Below are 14,732 nucleotides of genomic sequence, written 5' to 3' on the forward strand. Positions count from 1 at the left end.
CCCTCCTAATGCTGCCCGCCCCAGAGAGCTTTCAAATCCTCAAAGTCTGAGGTCTCCTGGAATCCACTGTGCAGAAAGATCTGGTCACCAGGTGTGGCCCCATGGCTTACAGCCCAATCCCAAACCCCAGAGCAACTTGGGGATGGGTAGAGAAGCCCCACTCTGCGAGGCCACTCTCACTTTTGGGGACCAGCAGAGAGAAGGAGGGTATGCTGGTAATGGGGACCCAGCCTCCTTTCTCTTCTTTACCACTCACATCTGCTCATCCCCTTTCATTCTCAGCTAAGGGGCTGGGGCAGCACCAGGGCATCCCACTCCACTGGCACCAGGACTGATCCTGAGTAGATGGTCTCCATGCGGCACCCATGAGCAGCGATCCTGGGACCCTTGGGAGGCTCTTGTTAAACAGTCTCCAACTTCCCATGGGGAAGCACCAGGGGGCTGGGCTGATTAGACAAGAGCCTGCAACAGCCTGGGGGCTCTGAATAGGTAAGTCTGCCTGGAAGGGAGGCCCACCCCCAGGTAGGCAGGGACAGGATGTGGAAAAGGAGGCAATGTCCTGAGGGTACCATTTGGGCCCCTGGATCCAGCCATGCCTGAAGTTACACAACCTGAGGCCTTTTCCATTATATGGCCTGATAAATATCCCTATTTGCTTAGGCCAGTACAGGTGTTACTGATATCCACATGACTAACATAACTAACACAGAGAGTGACATCAGACAGGCAGGATTCCCTGACGTGAGGCTGGGGGGAGGTATTCTCAGATGGTCCAACTTAGCAGTCCCGCAAGCACACATGGGGGCAACAGCTTCCTCTCAGACATGTGAGGCAGGATCTCCACATCACTCAGGGCACCATAGCTCTGCCTCATTGTCACGGAAGTGGGGTCCTGACAGGAAGGGGGTCTCTAAGCAGATGATCCTTGGACCCTCCCACCACCAGGGTCTCAGCCCATCTGCAGGTGTTATGCCTGGGAGCTCACTAGGGCACACAGGCAACACTCCTGTGTGTTTGCAGGCCCACACGTGTACTTGCCATAGGTACAGTCACACGGCCACTCAACAAACACTTGCTATGGCCCTGCATTGCTGGGAGTCCTGAGATGCATACAAAATTGTACCTGTGCTCCCAGACCCCACAGGTGACCCCTAAGGCATGTGAGGAGATGGGCAGGATGGCATGGTCACAAAGAGAAAGCCCGAGCCCCCTCAGGGAACAGAGCAGCCAGGGAGGGCTTCCTAAAGAATGCCCCAGAGGCAAGGCTGGAGCAGAGCTGGCACACGGTCCCTGTCCGGCTGCACCCCGCCATCTAGAAGCTCCCCTGAAGCACTCAACAGCACTGCTCAGTGGGTGCTGATACTCATCAGAGACCCATTCTGTCCTCCTCTTAACCAAGTTCCAAAAGCTAAGCAGCCTGACACAGCTGGAGTCCTGAGCTATGCTCCCTAGGATGCTCCTGATGAGGACTCCGTCATCAACAACACAGAACTTCAAAGCCCCTTCAGCCCTGGCTCACCAGGAGGGTTCTAATTCCTGCTTCCTCAGAGGCCAACGTGGCATGGTTGGCGGCTACATCCTTGCAAATAGGCACCATTCACCACCTGCTGCAGGGGTACAGGGGTAAGCAGGTCTGCAGCTTGAGCACCTCCAGTTGCCCCTCTCTCTCCCTCCCCCTTCCCCTTTCTAAGTCGTCATCCCCTTTTCACACATGTGGAGACTGAGGCCAGAATCGGCGGGCTCCTGAGCCCACCAGAGCATTCCCAGGTGGAAGATAAGAATGGAAACCCAGATGCAAATGAATGTCTTTACAAAAGAGAAAGAGACTCACAAACACAGAAAACAAACTTATGATTACCGGGGGAAAGCAGAGGGAAGTGATAAATTGGGTGTGGGATGAGCAGATACAAACTACTACATACAGAACAGATAAACAACAAGGTCCTGCTGTAGAGCACAGGGAGCTGTACTCACTAACTTGTAGTAACCTATAATGAAAAAGAATATCTACGTGCATAACTGAATCCCAATGCTGCACAAAATAAACCAATGCAACATTGTAAATCAAGTATAGTTTAATTAAAAAAAACTGATCTGAAAAAACCCAGATCCTGGCTTATACCCAATACCCAGACAGCTAACAGGCCACACAGACCCCAAGGCCAGTACCTGGAGCCCAGTGTGAGATTCTACTTCCCCTGGGTAACCTTCCTTCCTTCATCACCCACTCCCAGACCCACAGGCACAGCTCAGACGGGATGGACAGACCAGTGGCCCTGAGCCCCTGACAGAAGAGCTCAGGAGGGGAAACACCTTCCAGAAATGAGTCCCCCAAAACTATTCCCTGCTCCAGATGGTGAGCATGGGAAACCCCCTCGCTGTGACTGTAGCCTTTGTGCTGGGCCTCAGCATCCCCTGTGGAAGTGGCCCCTGCCCGGGAGAGGCTGTGCCATCAGCTCCTATCATTTCTTGCCAGGAGAGGCCTTCAAATCCAGAAGCTGACCAGGAGGGAAAAGCCGGCATGAGGTGGCAGGACATGGCAGCTATACATGCAACAAGCCCCACATGCCGTGGGACCCTGAGTGGTTCTGAGCATGACCCCGAGCTTGAGAGGGTCTAAGAGAACAGAGGTCCCATGTGTCCATCTGCCCTGTTATCCATCCAGGGGCTTTTACTGAGCACCCATGACCGATGCACCAGGCTCCGCTCTAGGAATTGAGCAGTAAATGAGACAGACTAGTCCCCACCCTCACAGACCTGGTGCTCCTCACAAATAAACTAATAACATAATTGCAGGTGGGGAAGCTAGCAAAGGAAAAGAAGGCTTTGTCAGGGAATGAGAGGGGCCCTTCTTGGAGCCAAGAGGAGCCTCTCTGAGGAGGTGAGATCTGAGGAAGAGCTGAGCCTGAGGAGGAGCCTGTCATGTGAAGAGCCTTCCAGGTAGGTGTGGATAGTGTGTGCAAAGGTGCCACAGTGGGAGCAGGCTTCACTTATTGGTGATACAGGAATAAAGTCAAGATTGCTGAAGCCGAGATGTCAAGAGGAGTGGCGGCAGTGAAGCAGAGGAGCTCAACCCTTGTGGGGGTACTTGGGGGTTTTCAGGCCCTGATAAGGGGTCTAGATTTTATTCTCAGTACAGCAAAAAGCCATTGAAGGGTTTCAACAGGAGAGGGAGGTGACTGGATTGATTTTTCAGGTAATTCTGGCTGCTGCATGGACAGAGTCCTGGAAGGGAGAGCAGAGGCAGGGAACACTAAGTGAACACAAGGATCCAGGCTGAGGCTGGGGACATGGCAGTGGAGGTGGTGAGAACTGGACAAAGGCCTGAGATAGGGTGAGGGTCACGTGCATAGTGGGAAGGCGGGCAAGGAACAAGGAGAATGCTGGCTTGCTATCAATCCTTCACATTTCCCACATCCAAGTACTAACCCTAACCAGGCCCGACCCTGCTTAGCTTCCGAGGTGCCTTCACATTTCTGAAGCAATCTCTGCTTCACTGTGCTCTCTGTATAATCCCCCATGCTCCCCAGGGCTGTCCGAGATGATGCTCACACAGCCCTGGGCACAGGGGTCCATAGACACTGGGTATTGAGAGATGCCTCTGCTTTTTAACAGGCCATCACCAGGAGCCTGTACTAGACCACAGCTGCCAAGCACATCACATTCCTCCCCTTGGTGAGGTTCCTGGGCTGGCTCCCAGGGCCATCCAGATGACTCCCCACAGACTTCTACACTGAAGGAAGGAGGAACAGAAAGTCTGGGGTCCAGGCCCTAGAAGACCCCATGTGCTGTGACTCTATAAAGTCCATATATAAAGAGTATACAGAAACAGAACACAGGATGGAGTCTGGGGCAGAAATGCAGCCATTAGTGGTACATCAGTGATTTCCACCAGATAAGATCCCGTGTCCCATGCACACTGGCCAGTGACCCCATGTGGAGCCACAGAGTAAGCTAGGGAGCTCGAGCAGCAGGATTGGGCCAGGCCCAGCCTACTGAGCATTTTGGAGGTGGGTAAGAGTGACACAGACACCCTGTGGGCTGGCTCAGGTCTGGGTAGGAGAGGAAACCCTCTGGAAGGCATGCGTGAGTCGGACAAGCTCTGAGCAGGCTGGACTTTAAAGGAGCAGGTGTAAAGTCACACACTAGAATCAGTCACCTGCACAGGCTCCAGGAGGGGTTCTGTGACACATCACCCTTTCTTGGGCAAAAGCCCTGTGCTTGAGGACCAGAGACTCAACCAGAGCCATAGCGGGAGGAGAGGCTGAGGGTCAACAATCACCAAGGCTTCATTAATATCAGCAGAGCATCCAGAACCAGCAGTGACCATGCTTCTCCCCCTGCACTGGTCAGACATCATGAGGACAGTGACTGTGGCTCCTATTTCCTGAGCGCCTCTTTAGTGCCAGGCACCAGCTAAGTTCTCCACTGTCATTACCACATTTGGTCCTGGAGACAACCTGTTAAGGGAGGGACCACTGTCCCCATCCTAGAGGCAGGAAAGCTGAGGTCAGCAAATTAAGTCCCCTATCAAGAGACATTAGGAATGTTGTGTGTTAAGAGAGGCAAGGATAAAATGAACAAATCCAAAAGAGAACCAAGTGAGAAATATTCAGGCTGCAGGATGTGAAGCCTGAAAAAGTCTGAGGGCACAGTGGCTGCCTTTAAACATTTAAAGGGCTGTGGGGTGGAGAGAGCCTCAGGCCTCTGTATCCCAGGCTAAGGGCCCTTGGAGCTGAAGGGATCTCATCTCACACATATGGGCCCTGAGGCCCTGGGGGCCAACTCCTTCAGTAAAAGCCTGGAAGGGAGGGAGAGGTGAGTCAGGGCAGGGGCCCTGGGACCACCGAGGACTGAGGAGGAGCAGCAACTGATGTCTGCAGCCATGACAGGGAAGGCAGCCAGGACCCTGGGACCGAGCCAAGTCAGGGCCCCTCAGCACTTGGCACCGGCCTCCCAAGTTGGGCACCACTGTGACACGCACCGGGAGCCCAGCCCAGTGACGAGTTCAGGTCTCAGAGCTTTGGGCCCCAGTCCAGGAGCAGAGCTAAGGCAAGAGCTAATGCCTCTGCCTTTGCACCAAGCAGGAGGTCTGCATGGGGAGGAGAGAGCACCGAGACTGCCTCCCAGGCCAGGCCCAGGCTGAGCCTGCAGGGGCTCAGGCAACGTCAGGGCCGGCACAGGGACAGACTGAGCCAAGAGCTCTAGCCAAGGGCCCGGGGAGGATAGTGTCTAGCCAGCGGGGTCCATGTCTCTGCCCTGACCTGGGGGTTGGTAGACCTAGGCAGGGCCCAGAGACCAAGGGGTGTCATGTACTCTTGTCCAGGGAACAGGAGAACAGAGCGAATGGTAGCTGGGACACAGAGAGAACCAAGGCTAAGGGGACAGTGTGCCACCGCCCAAACCCTTAACTACAGCACGGGGCTCAGCACACCACTGCTGGGCTCCCCAAGGATGGCTGCTTGCCAACAGCCTCCTGCCTGCTATGCACACATCACCTCTCTAGATCCACCACCACAACGCTGAGGTAGCCCCACTTCACAGACACTGAAACTGAGGCTTGGACAGGGCGAGTGGCCTTTTAAGATCACACAGCAGATAAGTCACAGCTGGGATTTGAAACTGGCTCTGCCTGACCCCTTCCCACCAAATAGAGCAAGTTATGGGCTCTACAGCCAGCTGGTCAGGGGCTGGCCAGGCTGGCTGGGTTCTGGCCCTGATGCGCACTCAGAACAGTAAGGCTGCAGCAAGACTGCAGTTCCGTGCAGCAGCGGCCACGTGTTCACAGAGCCTCGCCCACACAGGTGGCTGCATGCAGCCTCCTTGTGAGGCAGGTCATCAATATCAACCTGCTTCCCTGTGGCCTGGCCTGGCCCAACTCCATTCCTTCCGTGGTCCAACAGCGCCCACCTCTGGCCCAGGAAGGGAAGGCAATAGAGCTTGGCTTCTCCAAAACCAGAGGAGAAGGGCAGCCGAGAAAAGCAGGCCAGGGCACAGAGGGGCCATGAAATGCTGCGCCTCCAGGCTTGTGCTCCTGAGAGGGGAGACCATGGGCTTGGGTGCCAGAGCCTCCTCTGTAGGCAGTGAAGAGGATGCCACCCAACCCAGGTCAGGGGAGGGGCACCACCCCAGACACATGCCTCACAGACATGCCCACCCACAAACACTCACAACAATGAGGACCCTGAGCCACACAACTGTGCCACCAGGACTGGGTGCACACACTGGCCCACGGAGCTGGAAATGAGCCTCACATGCCTGTGACATGGCTCACAAGGAGCCCAGCCCACCTGCTCACAAGCTCTCCACTCTTGCCCTGCAGGGCAGAGCACAACCTGTGCCATGTCTTTGGTGGGCCAGGGAAAGAGCCCCCAACTTGCATAGCATGGTGACTGCCCAGGCACACAGAGGGCCCTGCGCAGCCCAGCTGGTAACAACCCCGCTGGTCTCCAGTGCTGTGCCACCTGGCAGGCCCCACCCCTGTTAGCTCTGGGCACAGGGGCCAGCCACTCACCTTCCTGCAGGGCCTGAAAAGCGTTGTTGACCTCGATGACCTTGAAGGAGCAGGTGATCTTCTAGCTCTGCAGGATGTCATCACTGAGGCTCAGGTCTGGTGCGGCCAGCTGGAAATGCCCTGTCATCCTTGGCCACTTTCTCCTGGAAGATGGCACATGGAGGAGAGGAGGGGTCAAGACCAGGCCTAGAGAGGGGGTCTCCTTCCTCACCCCACCCCCTCCCTTGGCCCTCAGGTCATGGTGCTGGCAGGACTGCAGGTTGCCAGGTGGTGGGAGTCCTGGGCTGGAGTTTCAGCCAGATAGGAGAGTTTAAGTCTCTCCTTGGTCCACCAGCACAGAAATACACCCTCCCCCATATGCCAACACACTTGACATGAGTTACACATGTTCATGGCACATGCTGCCACCAGGTCATACAAGTCTCTCACAACCAAGCTAGTTCAATTATGAGCCATGACACACATAATGTACTGAGCCAAGCTGGCATGACCTTAGGCAGCACATAAAGGCCCTGACATGGTCACAGGAGTGTCATCCCAGAAGCCAGAAAATTTCCCTGCAGGCCAATGGCCCCAGCACCAATCCCAAAATTGGATTGATGACTTCCATCTGCCCTGCTAGCCTAGAGCAGAGCAAGTAGGTCTGCAGGGGCTTTCCTGTGCCAGGGGCTTCTTTATGCAGGGGCTTTTGGTGACTGATGACAGGCAGCTCAGTCCCAGCCTGGCTACCTGGGCTCTGCCTCCTGTTCTCCATCCTTCCCCACTTTTTCTTCTTCCAAGTACATTGGGGGTCTCTGGAAGGGGGGATTGGAGAAAGTTCCTAGACTCCTTGCCTCCTGACACAGGAAGGCTGAGCCCAGAAGGAGCCATTCTTAAACCGTGAACAGCTCCTCCAGGGTGGCCTTGAGCTGGACCTTTGCATTCTTGCCTTGGCTAACTCTGTGCACTTACACCTGAGATCAGTCAGACTCGCCAGAGCCTGGCTCTGCAGCCCAGACAGATCTGGAGTCCTCCCTCCTCTCCAGGATCTGAGGGTCATCACAGTCCCAGGGTTGGCCCCAGTGATTCCCCTGAGCTGGGGGCTGGGCAGGAGGAGGGAGGTCCCTTTCCATGCTATACCCAGAGCTGCAACGCTGACCTCCAGACCCAAGCCCCACAGACATCACCACCCACCACTGGGAAGCAGGCTTGGCCCGGGTCTCTGCCTGAGGATTGCAGCGCACCAAGCCCAGGCTTAGTCCCTCACCACCCCTCAATCCCCTGCCTGGCCTGGCCCATCATTCCTCAGTTCTCACCCCTCCCAACTCACAGTTTCTCTAGGCTCCCTGGTCTTTCCCAACTCCCAAAAAGCAACCCCTGTCAGTCCCCCAAACCTGCCCAACTTTCTGGGATTTCCCCATGCTGCTATCAACTCCCACACACTCCCCATCGACAGGCCCCCTCCTCCTCTCTGTTTCATCTTTTCTCTCCTGGTTTTACCTCCATTGGTCTCATCCTGCTCATCTTGCACACACACTCCCCCAATACACTACTGCCCAGGCTTCTCCCCTGGCTCTCACCCCCCCAAGACCATCTGCCAGCACCCAAACTTGGGCCTTGAGAAACACTGGAGCTGTCCAGGATTGGGTTTCCATCGCCACAATCACATACACATCCACACCCACATCCACACTGGGAGATACAGACACACACCAGGGAAACAGGCAAACACTGTGTCTACTCTAACAAGCTGAGAGACAGTCATGTACACACCAACACAAGCTACAATGGCCCCACACACCCCAATGCTCTCTTACAGTGACATCAACATGGCGCCAGGCCCATACACAGCCACACACGCTGACAACACCCACCCACCCACATTCACCCACAGTTCATGTTGGGCCTTTTTGATCCTGCCCTGCCAAATTGGTGAGACCAGGGCCCTATCTGACCCAACTCCCACTGCTCTGAGCTGAGAATAAAGGCTCATGCTACCCCACCTGAGGCCCAGCCAGGGTATAGATGTGCCTCTAGCCCGGGGTTCCCCAAAGCCAAGTCCCTAAGTGTCCACAGAGGCCACAAGGCCCCATGGGGGTACTGGAAACTCAGGAAGCAGCAGGAGCCCTCGGGAGCAAGGGGCTGCCCATGCACATCTCCCCCACAGGGTGGCACAGCCTGGCATTTCTTGGTAGCAGCACCCACCAAGCCCTCAGCTCAGGGAACAGCCAAGTCTGGACACTGCATGGCTGGGGACCCCCTGCTCAGCCTCGGTCCCGCAGCCCACTGCACCTACCGATGTGGATGCTGGAGTTGGCCTACACCAAAACCCATTGGCATATCCAGCGAAGTCACAGAGTCAATGCTTCCATGTCCCCCGGTGTGCGGTTCATCTGTGGGCAGAGCAAGGCTGAGGGCAGCGTGAAGCTAGGAGGCACCAGTCCGGGTGCAGTCCTGGTGAGCTGAGCACGCTGCATCTTCCCAGGCCTGCCTGTCCCAGCCCAGCCCAGCCCAGCCCAGCCCAGCCCAGCCCATCACGGTCAGGCTGCTGCTCCGAATCTGGTGGTGACTGCGGTGATGCGACAGCTCAAGCCCAGGCTGGCACAGCGGTGGCATTGGTAGTGCGTCCCGTGGCTCGTGAGGCTTCAGAAGCAGCGGAGGCAGTGGCAGTGACAGCCAGGACCACACAGTGGCTTGTGGCTCACAGTGTGTCTGGGCCTCCGTGAGGAGTGAACTGCAGAAGAAGACCCCCTCCCTGCCCCCCTCCACCCTCCTCTTGTCCAGGTGACCACACAGTCTCAGCCTTGCCCTGTGCTGCTCTTCGTGTGCAGCTCAGAGAGGGCACAGGATGCTCCTTGCTCCCAGCCAGAGGGACTTTCAGAGGCCAGGATGGTGGGGGGAACCGCCAGGGCTGCAGTGTGAAGATGTGAAGGAAAAGCCGTGCTGGGCCGAACTCGTAAATCTAAGTTTAACAAGTGTCTGATTACTGATCTGAGTTCTGCTGGGTTCACTCATAAATCTAAGTTGATAAGTTTCGGTGTGCTGATTCCCTGCTCATGTATTTTTTGATAGCCAGCTAAATTTTCAGAGAGACATATCTGGCCTTGGAATGTCAGTTTGCTGCCTATCTGCCTCTGCTTTAGTGATAAGGATGTTGCTAAAGCTGTTCCATGCCTACTGGCGGAATACCCCAAGCTTATAATTAACCCTATAAAACCTTATGCATACATTCTGGAGGTGCTCAGAGCTTCGGAGCAGAAGCCCTTCCAAGCCCGCCGGTTTAATAAATCTGAGTACTCCAACTCTCCGACTGGTGTTTGTTTCTTGGCTGGCCTATCATTTCCATAACACAGAGACTTGGTAGCCCGGGGCCTTGTGCCCCTGGTTCACCAATGACGTGAAGATGAATAAGGGTAGGACTCACACTGCCCTCTGAGGTTCCTGGAACCCCTGGTGCCTGCTGACCTCAGCCACTAACTGCCTCGCTCCATGACCCTCGCTCTGGGCAGAAAGACCCTCATGGAGCCAGGACAAGGATAGCCAGGAGAAAGATGGGGAGGGATGCTCAGCCAGGCACCGGGATGCAAGGGGACACGCCATGGCCAAATGTCTGGAGCAGAGCTGTGGCCATGGGCTGGACCCTAGATGGCCCCAGGGACCTTGGTGGATGCCCATCCACCGCCCCACAATTCAGGGCTCAGCAGCAAGTCAGGCAGGATGCTCGGACTCTGAAGCCCAATTCATGGCCAGAAGCTGGCACATCCCTCACCTCAGTGCCTGGAGGTGAGGAGCTTTGCAAGGGGCTGGCCTGCTCAAAATCTGACTCTGCAGGGAGCCTTTGACATGTGAGCTGGGGTTGGGCATTCCTTTCTCTTAGCTAGTGGAGAGCGGGGCTCTCTACACTGCTAGGTGAATGTTTCTGGCCAGCTACCACCACCAGATGTAGAGTTAAGCTATTTGGGCCCCAGCCTGGGAGGAAGTGGCAAACCTGAAGGGTAGCCACCATTCCCCACTGCCCCACTTCCCACCAAGTTTCAGACAGACTGGGCTCCACATGGCACACCCAAAATTTTGGGGAAACAGCTGAGACTTCCCAGACCAAGATTCCATGGAAGTTTGATCTGGGAGCACCTGGCAGAGCCTCCTACAGGAGTCCACTCCTGGGAGCCCAGGAGCACCCCTTAGCCCTGTTGTTGGCCTGGCCCCAAAGCCTCTACCTGATCAGGATCAGGTGCTGGGTATGAGAGATTCAGAGATGCTTTCCTGGAACTCCTCACTCAGAGGAGAGACAGACAGTTAAACAGATTATTAAAACATGTGGTGAGGACCCCGAGTGCCATGTATGCACAGGCACATCCTGGGCTGTGGTCTAGCCTGGGAGGAAGAGCCAGAGGATGGCTGCCTGGAAGAGGTAACAGCTCTAAAGGCTGAGTGAGGGTTACCAAGGGAGAAGGAAGGGAGGCTTTCAGGCACTGAATGCTGGTTAGCCAGCCAAAGCAAGAAGAGAAAGAATTTAATGTGAGTGACAGACTGTGTGTGTGTGTGTGTGTGTCCCCAGTGAGGCAGCCCTTGCAGTAGCTAATGGGACTGACTCAGTTGGGCAGGGGCAGCCTAGGGGAGAGGAGAAGCTGGTTTGAAGAAACAGTAGGGAGCCACATGGACTGGCAAGGTGACCTTCAGGATGAAGGGCCACTGGGCAGAAACAGAAAACTGACCAGGTATGCAGAAGGCCGAGCTGTCCAGCTGAGTGCAATGCTCACACAAAGGCACTTCCTCAAGAAATCCATCTTGGCCTTGAATTGTAAAACATGCCCCACTCAGGCTCTGCAAACTCTCCATGTCTCCCTTCTCATTCTGTGGATATTCTACTGTGCACTGGCTGAAGAGCTGTAGACAGAAGAAAAATAAATAAAGGATGGATTTTATTATCTAACAGTTTGGTTCCTATGGGGACTGTCTCCACCTCAGAAGCATGGTAGTATATTCACCCTCTAGGGGTTCAAACTTGAGATCAAGAGCCACAGGGTCAGGAATTCTGCAAACACACTTGTTTGGACCCCTGCAGTATGGCAGTAAAGTAAGCATGTGATAATTCTAACCCAGTTAGAAGTTTTTCTTGATATTATGCTAGGCAGAGGTAGCATGATTGCAGTGAGACCAATCTCAAGACCCCCTTCCAAATACTAAGACGTCAACTGACAAGCACACAGTTTTGAGGAGGCTTCTGTCAGTTTGTAGTTTGGATGATGAGGTCCCTCTAGTTTGAAGCCTGAGGGCTATGACTCAGGCTGGCTTTCCCCTGGAAGTTCTCGGCCAGAGTATCTTCGTCCTCTCCACCTCCCACAATGTGGGGTCCTTCCCCATCCCAAGATGCTCAGCTCCTAATGCTCATCCTCCTGCATTCCCAAGCCAAGCCAGTTTTCCCTGCTGGACTGGAGTGCCCTGGTGAGCCCTTCACTAACCAGGAGGGGCACTCTGCCCAGGTCCCATTTCTCCTTGAGCTGGGAGGCCGGCCCAGAGATGACTGGGGCACTATGCCCCCTACCTCTATGCAAGACTCTGTGAATCCTGTCTGCCACCTGAAGTTGGGATTACCAGTTTCTAAGGATATTGGCTATTACTGGGGCTTTATCAGGCTCATCAAATCCTTAGTTACTTACTGATCCTGGCCAGCCCAGTCCCTTTAAGACCTGACAACCTCTGAGACTGCAAAAGCTGTCTCCCCCAAACCAGAGTCCTGGGGCAGCAACTCTAACTTGCTGAAGGCACCTGGTGAGTTGCCGGTAAACCCAGGACTCAATCCTCTTGGTTTGCTCCTCATTACACAAAGATATATTCACAGAAATTAAAAGTGGGTCAATAAATCCTTCATTTGAACATTGTTTAGCCAAAACAAGTGATCATTTTTTCTAAAAAGATCTTCATCTATACCAACTATAGCTATAGTTATTCAATATTTACCATAGGTAGGCACTGGGCTCAGAACCTACATCTTACTAGAAGATGGTATTCCCATTTCCCACTTGGGAAAGGAGGTGCAAAGCGATACCCTGAGCCCATCAGGAATCTTAACAGGAACACTACTACAAGCCTGTAGTTTGCCACCAAACCTGCAGATGAAATGTCAAGGAAAAGAAAACATGGTGGCCCGCTAGGAAACCATAATCATCATCACTTAAAGTTCTGTCATCCCATAAAGCAGACCTCTCCTTTCTCTGTCATCACATTTCTCATCTCAGCCAATAACTGGACTGAGGGAGCACCAGCTGGAATCCTGACCTTCCCAGGAGCCTGCAGCCCTGGCACATTCCCTGGGGTACTATCTGCTGCACATAGAACCCCCACCCCAATCTTGCTCCTTTAAGCAAGCCCCCAAACCAGACAAGATACTGTACCATGAAAGACTGCCTTCCTCCCTCCCTCCCCAGCATAGAGCCCTGACCCAGGATTTCTAAGCTAGTTCAGCCCAGACCTGCATGAAGGTGACCTCTTGCAAGAGAGAGCAAGACCCAGCTTGGGGATTCTCTGCAGGCTTTGGCACAGAAGACCAGTGCCCCTGAGAACACAAGGAGGAAGCCAACCCCAGTACTGGGATCAACCTCCCCCAGGGCAGGGTCAGCATCTTAGAAAGAGCCAAGCTCTATGCTCTGTATCTTTAGTTCCAAGCTGAGCTCTACCCAGTGGCTCCAAAGAACCCGCATCTGCCAGAATCTGAGCTCAGAAAATCCCACTGCTATTTTCCTCTCTCAACCCACTGGGATTTTCTTTAAAAGAAAAAAAGACAAACCAACAACAACAACAACAACAACAGCATGCATTTATTCCTTATTTCATGCTTTCCCTCAGTCACTGCCTTTGGTCTTCTGTTGTACATTAATAGTCCATCTCTACTTGACTTCCTTACCCCTTCTTCCCAAACTCTTTCATCTCATTTTTACGGTTTCTCAGCGTATGTTTATTTGATTTCATTTTCTTTGTATTACTGTACTTTTTACTTTATTTTTACTCTAGTTACCCTCATGGGTTTTTACTTTTCAATTTCCCAGACCAGCAATCGTCTGCAGCCATCATTCCTCATTCCATTATTTGAGGCTTCTATTCATTTAGCTTTGATTTTCTCCACCTTGGGGGCTGGGCAAGTGAAACTAACTGAAGGTGTCCTCCAGGCACTCGCCTTGCTGCAGCCTCCAAGGCAGGACCCACTGGTAGGCCCCAACCCCCTGGCCACACCCCACCTCCGCAAGTACTCTTTCTACTTCATTGCCAATGTAACAGAGCAGAACAAATCTGAATCTATGTTGGATCTGTTCCTTTAGTTTTAACCACTGTGCCCTGCTATCTAGGCTGTCAACAATGTTGTCTTTAGCCTGAAATAGACAGGAGAGCCTATCTTGGGGCTCTGACCTTTAAGGATGTTAGCCCTTCTGCACTTATGTGGAGACAGCAAGTTGTAAAATAGAGAAAAACTTTGTTTTTGTTGGAAATTTACAGGGACACCATCACCTGGCCCACGTGGATGGCTGCAAGAACAAAGAATGCCTGCAACAAGAAGTTTGCAACAACCAACCATACCCCCTCCCTTGTTTGTTGTGTGTGTGTGTGTGTGTGTAAAAGGAACTTGTATTCTGACTAGAGCATGATGGTTCTCCAAGACATTGTTCGGCCATCCTCTCAATCAGCTGGCTTTCAAATAAAGTCGCTATTCCTTGCCCCAACATCCCATCTCCCAATTTATTGGCCTGTCGTGTGGCTAGCAGAGTGAGTTTGGACTTGGCAACGCCAGTGGCACAGTGCAGGGACCCATGTCTGGCAGCCCAGGTGAAGAGGCTTCCATTTGTTGGAGCCACGCCCCACAGGCCAGTGAGGAGGAAGGAAATCACACACAACGTATCCTCCTTAGACAGCAGCACCTCCTGTCTGCAGGGCAGGGGCCTCTTTCTCCTCGTTCTACAGTCTGGAAACTGGGGACCATTTAGAGTGTGCAGTGTGCTTAAAACCAGGATAATCTGAAATGTTACCTGCGTGAGAAGTTGCCTCCTCTGCAAAACAATCTAGAACCTCAGAGATCTGCTCCCTGGACCCAGGCCTCCCTGACATGGTAGGTCGCAGGACCAAATGCCTGTGGCTGTCATGCTGACATCTAGGGCTCCCACTAGCCTCATGGAGTCCAGCAAGGTCCATCCTTTCCATAGGCTCCTCCTTGAAAGGGCAGAAAAGGCAGGCCAGAGTTTGCAGAGAG

At 53.7% G+C, this 14,732-nt stretch overlaps 1 pseudogene; it reads right to left on the reverse strand.

Annotated features, from left to right (window-relative positions):
* Nucleotides 1-11,332, reverse strand: part of LOC140699208 (zinc finger protein 532 pseudogene) — a 33,306-nt pseudogene extending 21,974 nt beyond the window's left edge.
* Nucleotides 11,333-14,732: the final 3,400 nt, after the last annotated feature.

Source organism: Vicugna pacos, chromosome 11, assembly GCF_048564905.1.
Source record: "Vicugna pacos chromosome 11, VicPac4, whole genome shotgun sequence".
NCBI lineage: Eukaryota > Metazoa > Chordata > Mammalia > Artiodactyla > Camelidae > Vicugna > Vicugna pacos.